Source organism: Sitophilus oryzae, unplaced genomic scaffold (assembly GCF_002938485.1).
Source record: "Sitophilus oryzae breed Bouriz unplaced genomic scaffold, Soryzae_2.0 scaffold_111_pilon_pilon, whole genome shotgun sequence".
Classification (NCBI taxonomy): Eukaryota; Metazoa; Arthropoda; class Insecta; order Coleoptera; family Curculionidae; genus Sitophilus; species Sitophilus oryzae.
Genome location: NW_022145749.1, coordinates 1,014,686 through 1,030,102, shown reverse-complemented (window position 1 = coordinate 1,030,102; position 15,417 = coordinate 1,014,686). Strand labels below are relative to the sequence as shown.

Here is a 15,417-nt window from a genome sequence, read left to right as displayed (position 1 = left end):
GTTCCAGTTGTTTCCGGAAAACGCTTATACAGGGTGAGTCTTAAATAAGTGCAAATACTTTTAGGGGTGATATATTTCGACCCCAGGAACACGTCTAAGAGTTTCTTTTTTGCAAAAAAAGATGTCGAAAATAGTGCATTTTTAAAATTTTTCAGTATATTTTAGAAAACTTTTTAGAACTGGCTGTTCACCACAAATTTACCCACGGTATAATTATTTCTTAATCTACCATGCTTACGGCTTTATATGTCTATGGTAACGACACTAAAAGAATGGATGCAAATACAGAAAAAAAAACAGGTGGCTCGCAAAATTATTTAAAAATAAATCAACTTGTTTTTAAATTTTCAAACTTAAATAACTAGGTTATTTTGAAAAATAAAAATTTGTTTGGAAAACGGCAAAGAGAAAATATGTTTCTTTTATCGAGATCTACCAGCTCTGATTATGCGTGCCACCAATCGGCACGCTTGTATGCGATGATTTTTTTGTCAAAATTTCATGCCCCTTTCGCGTGGTCTGCGGGCATTTTAGCCACGATAAAAATGTCTGCCAACAATTTTTCCACGTTTCTTAATAATAAATTAAAGCTATTTGGCAATTATAAGTCGTGTTACACAACCTTATAATATTTTTAGTGTCAAAATTTCACCCTTTATATTGGCCGCCCCCGCTTTAAGCCACGGGATCGCGCTGGCAGATATGACTATCTCATAATGGCTACACAAAAAATATTTCACAAGAAAAATTAGCCATGTAACGATGATAAGGTTTTTTATGTAGCCAGCTCTCCGTCTACAAGTCGAGGATGTAACAGGATGAGTTCAAATTATATCGTGTATCAGAAAGAGAATATATGCAGCTTAAATAGTGTTACAAAATTTAAAAGGGCGATAGTATACTATAATGGACATAAAAGTATTAGTCTAAAAAATGGCATTTAAGACGAAATGAACCGAGTCACAGGAAAAGCTAATAAGAATGAAAGCTAAGAATGAAAGCCATTCTGAAGATTATAAGATAACAATTACTTTAAAATGAACAGTAAAACCCAACTCTCATAGTGGTACGGAGACTAAACCAAGTAAGGAGCCTACGCCACTGGTTGAAATAAATAAATTTGTTTGAACATCAACAAGACGTTTTCCTGCATAGACGTGAATCATGTTTCATAAAGATATCTATAATAACACCAGAGTTAATTTGAAAAAAAAATTTTTGGTACAATTTACCACCCTGCATAAGAAATTTTTTTCTTAGAATAAGTTCAGGAATCGCCCCTTGAAATACTAACATGTTTTTAAGGAATATCCTTTATGTTTGCCATAATCAACAAATCAAAAAACGACTTTTTGTCCATACACTGAACTCTCTATAGCTATTACGGTAGTAGATAAATGTTATATTTTTATAATACTGTCGAATCTCAATTTATATAGTTCAAAAACTTTGATGTTTGTGTAATTTTATCTAGTTTGTTGATATTATTATCACACTCCAGATAAAAAATAATTTTTAAATGCAAAAATTTAAGCTGAGATTTGGAATTGTGTAATAATAAAAAAGTTTATTTTTATTTAATTTTTTGATATTATTTATTATTTATTTGATTATACGATTTAAAATATAGTTTTTACCATCTTTTTATTACGCTTAACTTATAACCACAGAATATGCAGGTGAGTATTATTTTTTTACATCTGATAGAGTTCAAGATATACTACTCGTATATGATCAAAAAAGGCGGTGTTTAGTTGGCTTGGAAATAAAGATTGCCACCATTTCATATAATAAAATTATATAGAAAATGTCAATCATTAATTTTTATTTTGAATCCGACTTGACGAGTTTTTTTGTCGATCATAATGTATTCTTAAAAACCGAAAGCCTTTATTTATTGTTAAAAAATGTGCAAAATTATTGGCAGACATTTTTCTAGTCACTAAAATGCCAGCTGACGCAAAAAAAGCATAAAATATTGAAAAAAAAATTATGGAATACATGCATGCCGATTGGTGGAATGTCATTTATTTATTTAAAAAGCCGTATACAAAAGAGCACACAAAAAGATCGTGGCTAAATCAATATAGATAAATCATGTATACGATTATATTATAAATATATTTTTTTTATGATTTCAATAACAGATATCATACATTTGGTGTTTTTTCAAATCTTCAAATTTGTTCAAAAAATGTTCAAATTTCAAATTTGTTCAAAAAATGTTCAAATTTCAAATTTGTTCAAAAAATGTTCAAATTTCAAATTTGTACATTCAAACATAATTTATTATTATACGAAACACCTTTTTTTATTCTAAAGTAAAAAATCTATACAATACAATTATTTGTCAATTCAACAATTATTGGTTTTTGCTTAAATGGTTAAATCCTTATTATATTCTTTAATGTACGTTAAGTTAGTTACTTTTAAATAAATATATTTTATAGTTTTGTTTGTCGTTTGCCATATTTGATTAAAGGTGTTAACTTAATTGTATAGGGTGAGTCTTAAAAAACTACAAATATTTTCTAGAGTACACAGATCTCAATAAAAGAAACATATTTTCTCTTTACCGTTTTACTAAAATTAAAAAAAAAACATATGTTTTAAGAACCACTGCATCTATTCTGGATTTTCTTTCTTCTTTATTTAATCTACTACCTATGTTGCCATATTATCAAGATATTCTGTTTTTAACTAAAAATTAAAAAGAATTCAAAAAAATTACGAGACGTATGTCTGGGGTCGAAATATATTACCCCTAAAAATATTTGCACTTGTTAAGACTTACCATATATAATAACAAGTGTAGACAATAAAGCATATTTTTCTATTTATACAGCGTTTTTTCCGTGATTTTTTACGTAAAAAATGTCTGTTGGTAAAAATCGCTACGAGCAACCGGTCTCAAGATATTTAGAATGGAAATAGTCAATACATGTCATTATTGACAAAAAAATACAATATTAGTTATCATAACATGTTGAGTAGATAGTTATTTGACTGAAATGATAAATTTGAGAACTTTTAATTTTTTTAAATTAATCATAAATTTTCTTCAAATAAATGATGATAAAACAGTTTCTGTTGAACTTTTGGCACAAAAACATTTCAAATTTATGATTTCAGTCTAATAACTATTTAGTCAACATCTTTAATTTATGTCAATGATGATAGGTATTGATAATTTCGATTCCAAATATCTCGAGATCCATTGCTCGTAGCGATTTTTACAAAGATACTTTTTTTTTACGTAAACGACATCGTAAATATATATTTTTTTACTCAGTTGTTTTATACAAGTACGGACGAAAAGTTATAATTTTTCAAACTAGTTAAAAAATATGTAGGTGGCGCCCACTACAAGTAGGAGTCATATTGACATCAAAATCAAATTTCTAATGTCAAAAAACTCCGAGACACCAATTTTTATCCAAATATTGATGTTACTTTAGAAATTATTTGGAAAAAAATAAAAATTAAAATAAAACTTCTACACCCTCCGTATCTCCGAATCTAAGCATTTTAGGACATACATTTATACGAACTTTTTTATTTATTTTTAACTGCAGAATATGCTGTCGAAGTTTCCGGAATACAGTTCGGACCACCCTGTATACTAAGCATATACTAAATGTAAATATATTAAAACTTTCTTTTATTTTTGGTTTTGCGACACATTTTTAAAACAACGTCTCGCAACTTGATTTTTAAAAAATCTAAAACTAAAACGTGAATGAATAAAGTATTATATTATGTGTTTATGCTACATCATCTAGCAACTTCCCTAAATAAAAGAAAAAGCGTAGGTTTCCTTGACGACAGCGCTTCTTTTGTTACTTTTGAGGGACTTGTACTCGACGTAAATTTAATGCCCGCAAAACATCTTTGAAAAAGCTTTTTTTACGTTACGTAGTAGTAGGTTGTATGGCTATTCTCTGTTGAAGATTTCAGTAAGCTGCTAGCTATCGCTTGTAATATTTTTGTCCTTTGTGCGACTTTTTTGTAGGTAAGTCTGTCGCCATTGCTTTTATTAAGATTACGTATGTATATATGGATATAAATATTCATCGTTAGTTTTTTGACGCTTATTATATATATTTACACTTTGTTTGTTGATGTTCAAAATGTTAATTAGGTAAACAACATTTTTTTAACTTAACCTTTATGATCTATATTTGATACCTAACCTATGATTTATATTTGATACTAATATCACAGAATATCTAGCTACGCAACAGAAAAATACTCGAAATGAAAGAGCTAAAATTGTACAAATAGAATACTAGATGGCGCGACAATATCATAATCAGAATATAATTAGAAATTTTGAACTTTCGGTTTTGGATCGACGGCTCGTCGACGGCCTTATAGCTCGGCTAAATATGCACAGTTGCCAGATTCAAAAAGACTTGAATTGGCATCCCATTCTTTTTATTGTGTATAATGCAGTATGTGTTTCTTTCTATTCTTCTTTTCTTGTCAGATACACTTATATTAATTATTCCTTTGGCTATTAAAATAATTTTAAGTATATTATTACAAAACATATACATTTTAATATACACTACCTTATAATGTTAACTAAGAAAATACATTTAATTACCTTTAAAATTAATAATATACAGGGCGATTGATAGTGATATTTATTAATGCTGGAACGTTAGTAATGAAATATAAGTTTAATAATAATGGAAATAATTTATTAAAATGCAGTACAAAAAATGTTAACTGACTAAAAAATACTATAATAACAAATTTCTTCCGTTTGCCACGTTATTTATATACTAGGTAGATTTTAAAAAGTGACACAGGTACAATTAATAATATATTAGTTCGGCATAAAAGTTGCTGTCACGACATCGAACAATAAATTAAAATTCGTAAAATAAATTAAAATTATTAATTAAACAAATCTTTATAAAGAAACGCAAGTATACCAAATTTGGGCCCAATCGAACTCTAGGAAATGATATCATAATAGTGTACTATATTATGGTACCACTCGATATACTTTAAGGTACCATAATATTGCAATGTCACCGAAGATCCATAGTATACCAAATTTAAGAACAATCGAACGCCATGAAATGGTATCGTAATATGGTACTATATTAAGGTACCACGTTATATACATCATAGTTCAATCATATTACAATGTAACCGAAGATACGTAGTATACCAAGTTTGAGCCCAATCGAACGCCAGGAAATGGTATCGTAATATGGTACTATATTAAGGTACCACTTTATATGCATCATAGTACCATCATATTTCAATGTCACCGAAAATACGTAGTATCCCAAGTTTAAGCCCAATCGAACGCCATGTACGTAATATAGTACTATATTATGGTACCAGTTGATATGCTTCATGGTACCATAATAATGCATTGTCATCAAAAATACGCAAGTATATATCAAATATGAGCTCAATCGAACGCCAGGAAATGGTATTGAAATATGGTACTATATTAAGGTACCACTTTATATGCATCATAGTACCATCATATTACAATGTAACCGAAGATACGTAGTACAAATTTAAGTCCAATCGAACGCCAGGAAATGGTATCGTAATATAGTACTATATTATGGTACCTCTTATTATGCTCCTTGGTACCATAATATTACAATATCACCGAAGGTACGTAGTACTCCAAATTTAAGCCCAATCGAACGCCATGTATCGTAATATAGTACTATATTATGGTATCACTTGATATGCTTCTGAAAAAAACGGCGTCCAGTTGGCTGGAAAAGGACGATCGATGACATTTCCCATATAAATTTACATATAAAATGATAGTGATATTCATTTCATAGCTATCGCTAACGCCGTTTTTTCCCGATTATGCAATATGAACTTGGTATGAACACAATCGAACGTCAGGAAGTGGTATCATAATACATACATATATAGTAGAACAATGCTTATTATATTGTCGCCGAATTACAATGAAAATTCAGGATTTAATTATACAATCAAACGTCAGGAAGTGATTGTAATTTAGCTCATAAGATTTAATTCCAACTAACATGGCAAACTGAAAAAAAACAGCTCTGATCTATTTTAATATGTTTAAATGATGTAGCAAATTTGAAGGTAGGCTTTATCAGGAAGTATTACGATATGAATTACACAATGGCAACACTGCACAAAATTCGTTTAAATTTTGTTTGTAGAAAACTGTTTTCTTTTAAATTTATTGCCCTCTATTATGTAGTAGCGAAACTACCACATCAAAATATCTGATTTGGAGACAGACTTTCAAAGCCTGTCTCCTTTTGCTACCTACAATTTTATACATGTAACGAGGCTTCTGTTGCGTAGCTAGATATTCTGTGCTAATATAAACTAAACTTTTGGTTAAGTAATCGAGGGTGCGATTTTTAAATTCATTGTTGTCAACCATGGACATATTTGGCGCCGGACTGACTAATAGGAATTTAAATTTCCCGCTGGGAGCTCAGGTGGTAGCTCTGCTGTTAAAAATGTCAAGTTACCACATTTCTTTATCTATTTCCTCATATTGTCATTCGTTTTTACCCTTTAGTTTTGTATTACGAGTTTTTGGTTTAAATAAATAGTGCGTGATACTTTAAGCTTAGAAATGTTTACTAGCAGACCTTGCAGTCGAACATTGTTCTTTTTAGAACTTCTTTTGGTGCGAAGTGTACAAGATAAATTAATAGCTGTAAAAAACTCGTCACAACTTTACAGCGTTTTCAGATGGAGCGGAGCGTCCGCGACTTTGAGCAAGTACCATGAGTTTATATGAACGATTTCACATGGGTTGCGTATGCTCCGTCCGGATGAACTATATTGAAAAAACATCCGCGCGGACGCTGCGCCCGTACGGTCCGCTCCATCTGAAAGCGCTGTTATTAGAATATTTTGAACCGGAAAGCGGTAGTAATGGTAATTTATGCCTCTCAAGTGCTGTTAAGAAGGTGAGTTTTGTTGATGTAAATAATAACTATTTATATATTTATAATTAATTTATTTTTGTTTTCTGAAATATTTTGATTAAAAGAAAATATGTAAAAGTTGGCAACGCTGTGCCGGTTAAGCTTCATCACGTGAGTAAACGTTTATTTGATATGAACTACATTTTATTAATATAATGTTATAATGTAGGTTCTCATATCAACGATAAATCTCGGTTGTTTACAACATATATCAACCAAAAACATATTTCTTTAATGTAAAAGCCAACGCTGTTCGTCCCACTGGAATACACATAATTAGAATTAAATATTTTATTCTCATATCATCGACTAGGGCATTTTGTGCCAAAAGCACAAATTATCCACCAGGCTAAAGTTTTGTTAATGTAGAATTAATGATTATTGTTGGTCATATTGACATTCATTTAGCATTATTTCAAATTTGATTCGAGCAACTGATTTGAATGTCAAATTGTATCGCTGGAAATGCTTATGTTTACGTTTAATATTCGACTAGAGTTTAAAATCAGTTTAGTTGTTGGTACTATATACTAGAACAATTGTTATTAATATAATGTATATTTTTATTTATATACCGATTGTTTTACTGTATAATATTTTTTCTAATTAAGTTATCACATCGAGACGAATGTATTTCTAAAAAAATACTTTTCTCGAGTTTTAAACAACACCATTTAAAATCATTTTTACACAGTATAAAAATAAATTAAACTTAACCTAACCTAACCTATACTCTGTTTTTTTTCTCAGGTAAGATTTCGACAGACGATGACAGAAAAAAAGCAGATGACTTCCATACCAATGCATTTATTTCACTAAAAAAAGTTTCTAATATTTTTTAAGTTAACTATGGATGGGTTTATAAATAAATACGTCATGCGTCGTCTCTCGTTGTTTTTAACCAGTTTTATTGGTTTATTTCCAAAACGACAGATCATATTTCAATATTATTGGTTTGACGCAACGATGAACGACACACGGACTTCGATGCGTATGAACTCGACTTAAGATTTTTGAGAATTGTCAAACTCTTGCAAAATTATAGGTTATAATGTTGTGTCAAATTATGTCAGATAGAAATGATAAATATTTTGCATTTTCGACTGTGTTATTACTTGTGTTTCGTGTTTTTTTAAATTAAGTGAAGAAAACACGAGGGAAAATTAAGTGTTGACCCAGACCATACTTTACAGTTAATATTGGGTGCCCAGAGACCCCCAGAAACACAGTTTGCCAGAGGCTATGGCCAGAGAGTTGTAGATATTAGCCACAAATAAAGTTGTATACCATCTCATATATGGTATCAAAACTGGAATATCTGTAAAATAACATCACACGATAGGTAAATAATACATTTTAGTACTGCAGAAAGAAATAAGATTTAATTTAATTAACCAAGATTAGATTTTTCAGTTTTGTACAGGTTTACATATTTTCACAATATTTTGAAGTAATCACTTGTCACTCAAAATTTAAATATATTAATTATGCGTTCCAGTTGTACCAACTTACTTCTTTGTAAAATAAAATAAACTACTTTGAAATTAAAATGACAGACACATCTATCACTGTCAAGGATTTTGTCGTTGGACAGACTATACTTAAGACCATTATGATATAAAGAAGAGTTCGGGCCAAGTAAATAACGTTTTTTTGGTGTTTAAAATTATCACCGATTTTCATATCCCAGCCGTCTTTGACACCGTTTTTTAGCGATCGTATGGTATTTCACGATAGTTGTTTTAGCAATTTACTAATTCAAATTAGACGTGGGTGAAAAAATAGCTATTATTGATAAGAATTATCTTAAAAATACACGCATGGACAAAATTATCGAATATTTTAAATTTTCAATTTTTTTTATGTATATAAATAATTTTAATGAACAATATGCAACAAACAAGAAAGAACAATGTATTTTACACATTTTAAATCAGGAATATTAAATTATTATTGACAGTAAATCGTAAAAAAAATTAATGTTAAATTTATGAAAATGAAGGATACTTAGTTTCAACTTAAATGCTTCAGAAGTAAGTAAGTAAAACGCAGAAAGAAAAAAATCGTGGGTGTTTGGGAAGGCTCGAAAGGAAACAATGTTTTTGCGACAACCGCGAACGGTTGGCGGTTGGAATCGCCATGAATGTTTGTAGGCCTAATATGGATTAATATATGTTTTGGGTAAGTGGCCACATAAATTTATTTTGATATTTTTTTAAAAGACTGCTTCTCCTATACATACATACCGCCATTACTCGCTGACGAGTATTTGACACGCATCAGAAGATGGTCACGCAAGGCGTTTTCTTTCATGAGCTTTTCTGTAACTGAAAAGCCCGATACGTGATGTTATCTGTCTACCGCACTCCAGACATTCAAAAATCTCATCGCTTTGTTGCCTCTTTACTTTTTGGTTGTCGCTCTTAACTGACTTTACAATTTTTCTCCATTCCGTTCTATTGTGAGCTACCTCTTCCCACTCATTCTGCTTGTTAATTCTCTTTAAGTTTTCGTGGAAAATATCCTTGAACCTTTTGAGATGTCCACCCGGCCTCCTCTTACCATCTACAAGCTCACCGTAAAGCAGAAATTTTGGTATGCGGTTTTCTTGCATTCTGCATACGTGACCAGCCCATCTTAAGCGGGACTTTGTAATCATGACTTCAATACTCTCGCAGTTAGCTTTTTCAAGGATCGATACGTTTGAGACGTGATGGAACCATTTTATTCTTAAGAGTTGTCTAAGATGTCTCTGTTGCAACTCGTTTAATGCGTTCGTGTGTCGGCGGTACGGCACCCAAGTTTCGCTTTCATATAACATGGTGGGAATTATTATCGCTCGGTACACCGCAAGTTTCGTTTTTGTGCTCAAGTCATGATTGTAGAAAACCCTGTCTTTTAATTTCCAGAATGCTCTTGAGGCGCTGCTAATCCTGTGCTGAATTTCAGAGTCGATATTGGCCCTTTCCGAAATCAAACTGCCGAGGTAATTGAATTCCGCTACATATTCCAACAGTTCATCTCCGATTTTTATAGCATTGTTGTGATCTTCCGGGGGAGTGCACATGATTTTAGTTTTATCGATATTCAGCTTAAGTCCCAAGGCTTCGTATGCCCATGTATATGTGTTCAACATTTCTTGCAATTGCTGTAACGTATTAGCAGCTAGAGCACAGTCATCAGCGTATTGAAGTTCTGTGATGAATTTTGTACGTGTTTTTGCCCTGAGTCTTTTTATGTTGAACAGACCGCCGTCGTATCTGTATCTAATGCCCAAACCTCTCTCCTGCAGTTTGCTGTCCACTATAATGGAGAGCGCTGCCATAATGCTCTGATGTTTCCGCAGTCTGATGCACTTCCTTTGTTCTTAAATATATTCACTATATTCGCGTTGCAAAAGTCCTGAGGTACCTCTCCGCTTTCCCATATGACATCAAAGAGAGCCTTAAGATGACCAATAAGTTCTTTACTTGCACACTTATAGATTTCCGCCGGAATCGCGTCACAACCAGCTGATTAGTTGTTTTTAAGCTGTTTTATGGAGTCCTTCATTTCCTGTTCTGTTATTGGAATGTCTAATACATCGAGGCTGTTATACTGAGGTATTATGTTGAGTGCTTCCATATTGGGGTTGTTTTCTTGGTTAAGGATATGGCTGTAATGCTCTTTCCAGCGGTTTCTGATTTGTTCTTCCTCTTTTAGAAGTTCGCCATTTTGTGCCATGATTGGGCATCTTGCCTTCTTAGTTGGACCGTATACTTCTTTTACAGCCTCGAAGAATTTCCGATAGTCGTGATGCGTGGCATAGTCCTGAATCTGACTAGCTTTTTGCGACCACCAGTTATCCTTTAGTTGGCGCAGGTTTCTTCGGAGCGTGTTGTTGGCTGCCTTAAAGTTGTCTGTTAGTCTTGGATTGTGTGGATTTGCAGTGACGGCTTGATGTGCTCTATGCTTTTGTTCCAACAAAATCTGTATAAGCGATTGATTTTCGTTAAACCAGTCTGGTTGTTTCTTTTTGTTGGATTTTCCCAGTACTGTTTCGCTGGTTTTGTGAATCGCATCTCTTAGTTGTGTCCAGCCATGTTCAGCATCCACGATTGAGATTGCAGTTATCGGTGGAAGTTATTCTTTGATGGCTTCCCGGAGGGCGTCGGCGGTATCGTTGTTCTCTAGACCCCGTACGTTCAATCTGGTCATGTAGGTTTGCTTTTTACAGTGTGGATGTTTGGGTTTTAACTGGATTTTCATTTTTGAGATTAAAAGTCGGTGGTCAGTGTCGCATTCGGCATCTACTCTGGCTTTTGTGAGACTGACATCTTTTAGGTGCGTCCTTCGAACGATTACGTGGTCCAATTGGTGCCAATGGCTTGATCACGGATGTTTCCAGGTGCCTTTAAATTTGTCCTTCAGCATGAACCACGTATTGGTGATGCAAAGATTATACTCTGTGCATGTTGTTAATAAGCGTTCACCATTGCTATTTACACTTCCCATTCCATGTTTTCCCAATACGTCAGGCCATATTTCCTGTTGTTTGCCTACACGGGCATTAAAATCACCTAGCAAAATGATTCGTTCGTGCTTTGGAATTTGTTGGAGTATATTTTGCAGAGCTTGGTAAAATTTATCCTTATCCTCAATTTTAGCGTCTAGGGTAGGAGCGTAGGCACTTATGATGTTGACGTAAGTTTTGTCTGATATGGGGTACCTTAGAGTCATAAGACGTTCGGAGACACCAATAGGTACCTCTGTTAATTTAGTGGCGATTTCGTTTTTGATTGCAATGCCTACGCCATGAATTCTCCTGTGTGTTGCCGGGTGACCCTTCCAAAAGAAGGTGTAATGCTCCTCAGTGAGACTACCTTCATCCGCAAAGCGGGTTTCGCTAAGAGCGGCAACATCTATATTTAGTCGGTGGAGTTCCTGTGAGACCAGTGCTGTTCTTCTCCCTGGTCGATTGGAGTTTGTCCTGTCCAGTAGAGTGCGGACTTTCCACGCCGCAAACGTGAAACATTGACGATATTTAGTTCTCCGATGATACGCTCGAGCAGGCACCCCCTCCCGGAGATACGATCAAGGGGGTATTTTACCTCCGGACGATGATTTTGTCCTACTCGAATGTTTCATCTTTAATGAGTGTAAGCTGCGTAAAAAGGTTAAATTGTGACGGTTACGCTGCCGCACAGTTTGGCTGCAACTGTAGCACGGGATGGCTATGGCACAGTGAGGACTGCGACGATAGTTCCCTTGCGCTACGTTCTCGGCCGGCTAGGAGTAGTTTACTACTCCTCTTCCCCAGAAAGGTGGTAGGTCTGAGGGTTGTATAATGATATACCGCCTATACTCGGTCGTCAGAGCTTCGTTTGTTTAAACAGGGTGCACCACGTGAAGGTGAGGTTGACTTTTGGGTAAGCTAGGCTATATGTATCGCTTCAATACCCCTTGCACTCCCTGGGGAATTGCATTCCACTCGTGTTGTATCGAATATCGAAACTCTTCTAGTGTATTTGGAACAGGATTTCTTGGTCGTATGCGAAGTTTTAGCTCATCCCACAAATGCTCAATGGGATTTAAGTCTGGGCTATATGGTGACCAACCTAATTTTTGAATTTTGACTACATCAAGATAATTAGTCACTATGCCAGCTGCATGTGGTAGAGCATTATGGTGCATAAATAGGAATCTGTCGTATCCAATGAGGCCCACATATGGCAAAACATGATCTTGGATGATATTTTCAATATACCAGTCACTGGTCATTCGTCCAATAATTTCTATGAGTTCGGTGCGTCCCTCCCAATGAATGCCTCGCCAAACCATCATACCGCCATCTCCAAAACTAACAGTCTGTATAAAGGTTTATTCTCACTATACCTTCCATATCAGCTCCCTTCCGTTTCCCTTCCGTTTACATAAAATATTATATCATGTAAATGAATATGACAATGCACACTATCCGTTCCGTTTCCCTTCCGTTCCATATCCTTTCCTTCCATTTATTTTTTTGGCGGACGGACTGAAGCGTATCGGAAACAGTGTTGACAAGTTCTTACATTTGTACCAACTCTGTTAAAATTTTGCTGATATTTATTCTTTCGCCTCTTAATTAAATCTATTATCTTTTTCAAAAGATATAAATTCTTAAAATAAAACTTTTGTAACGGAACGGAAGTTTACGTATAGCATCAAAACAATAAAAATACGGAACGGATATGGAATGGAAATGGAAGGTATAGTGAGAATCAACCTTAAGGTTGCAGCTTCTGTATCGTTCCCCGACTTTTCTATAGACATGATTTCGCTCGTCTGGCTTCCATAATTGTATTCTACTCTCATCAGTGAATAGAACTTTTTTCTAGTCCTCGATATTTCACTGAATATGTGTTCTGGCAAAATGCAATCGACGAGTTTTGTGATTTTGGAGAAGACATGGAACTTCGGCAGGTCGTACCTTTTGCGTCCTTGGCCGCGTCTTCGTACAAAATTTCCATTCTCTTGATATCTAAACATTTGATACTGTAGACTGACCTCTTCTAAGACGCCGAGTGATTTCTATTTGTCTATATCCTTCCTCATACAAAGTTACAATTTGTCCCGCTTCAGCCTCACTGCAATACCTCACTGGTGGCATATTTCTTTTAAATAGAGAAAACAACAAATAAAGATCACTAACAAATTACTTAAATTCACTACAAATAGCTTAATTCAATATAATTCTTGATTTATGTGTAAGGAATTTTTAAATCTCAAAGAGGGCTATAGAAAATATACGCCATTAAAATTAATTAAATGTCAAAATATTTTAAAACAAATGAATATAATCGCCTACTGGACGAATAACATTAGCAAATTTATAAATGTACAACGATAATATAGAATCTTGTTCGAGTAATAATAGTGATAACAAAAAATATTCGATAATTTTGTCCATTAGTGTATAATTATGTCGTGTTAATATTAAATATTTTTTCCGCTTTTTTTTACTATGTATTATTATTATTATTTTTTCTTAATGTATTAATCGTATTTGAGAATATCAAATTAAGGCAAATGTATGCTTCTTCTAGGCAAAAGCGCACGTTTGCAATTAACACGGACTCTCATTTACAGAGTAACTTTAATATCTAACGTGCGCCAAACTTCGTTAAATTCGTATTACATGATACATAGGACTAAAATGATGAGAATAAACGATGTCATGTCATTTTACAAACTCCGCATAAATGTTTGCTCTTTTCCGAATAAACATGACCTTTACTCTTCTTACCGATCATTTTGTTATTATATTTTGCATTCGTATAATTCTAGCTACTATTATTGTGAAATTATTTTATACCTAAATATCAAGATTTTGTTTTTGTCAGCTGAAGGTACACAAAATAATTAATAGGGAAAGTAGTAATTAAGTAATTAAAACTGCAGAAAGGTATTTTTTTAAAAGTTTTTATATGACTATGCAAAGAATGACTGTTCTTTTGTAACAAATATTATTTTATATTCCATAATGAATAATAATGAACTACTGTAGGTGCATTTTTCAAAATACTTTAAATATTAAAATATTAAATACCTTAAAAGGAAAATTGCGTTTTTTTGTCAAATATGTTTAAAAGCATTGGTTTCTGAGATATTTAAATATGCCTGTTATAATAAAAAAGATTGTCAACACCTTGTACCGTACTTTTCAGAATTCATTTTTGTGAGCCAGAGGAATAAATTTTGCTGAAAAAATTGATTGTATCAAAAATTGCTGGCCTATTTTAAATATTTATTTTACATACATAACTATTTTTCGACATTTAAAATGCAACACCCAGTATCTTAAAAATAAACTGTAGCCGATTTAAATGCTTTTTCAAACTTTATCAGGGTTTTCTATAACTATCTGGCTCAGATTTCGAGTAAAAAGCGATTTTTCAAAAAAAAAGACAACCAAGGTAGCTAGGGTCGCCATGGCAACTTGCTAGTGACACTTAGTAGCTGTTTTCAAAATGGACATTTTAGTTTATGGATTTTTTTTATTTAAATTTATCCAGTTTACTTTTATCTAATTTACCTACAATAGTTAAATAAGTAGATATTTATTATTTTATCAAAATGGTGAAATGTTATGGAACGAATGGATATGATTATGAGCAAAATTACTTTTTTTATGAGCAAAATTACTTGAGTCTTTGCTAAAAAATGGCCAAATAGGAATCCTTCTAATAAGCATTTCTTTGAAACATTGCTTGCCTATTCCATAGAACGGATAATAAGGTTTATGGTAATAAAAAATAATAAATTATCCTAATATTCCTAATTGAACATTTATGTTTATGCTCATGAAATCGCGAGTGAATTAATTTCGGGAGACGATAATGCAATTTTATCGTCGTGTATAAAACCATATTTTTTTCCATAGCGAGTTACGTTTTAAAAAATATTCATTATAATTAATTAA

General features: G+C 32.9%; 1 protein-coding gene across 2 annotated transcripts in view; it reads right to left on the bottom strand.

Annotated features, from left to right (window-relative positions):
• The window catches only part of LOC115883510, a 57,075-nt gene that overhangs the window by 26,015 nt on the left and 15,643 nt on the right, over positions 1 to 15,417 (bottom strand). The window lies entirely within an intron of this gene.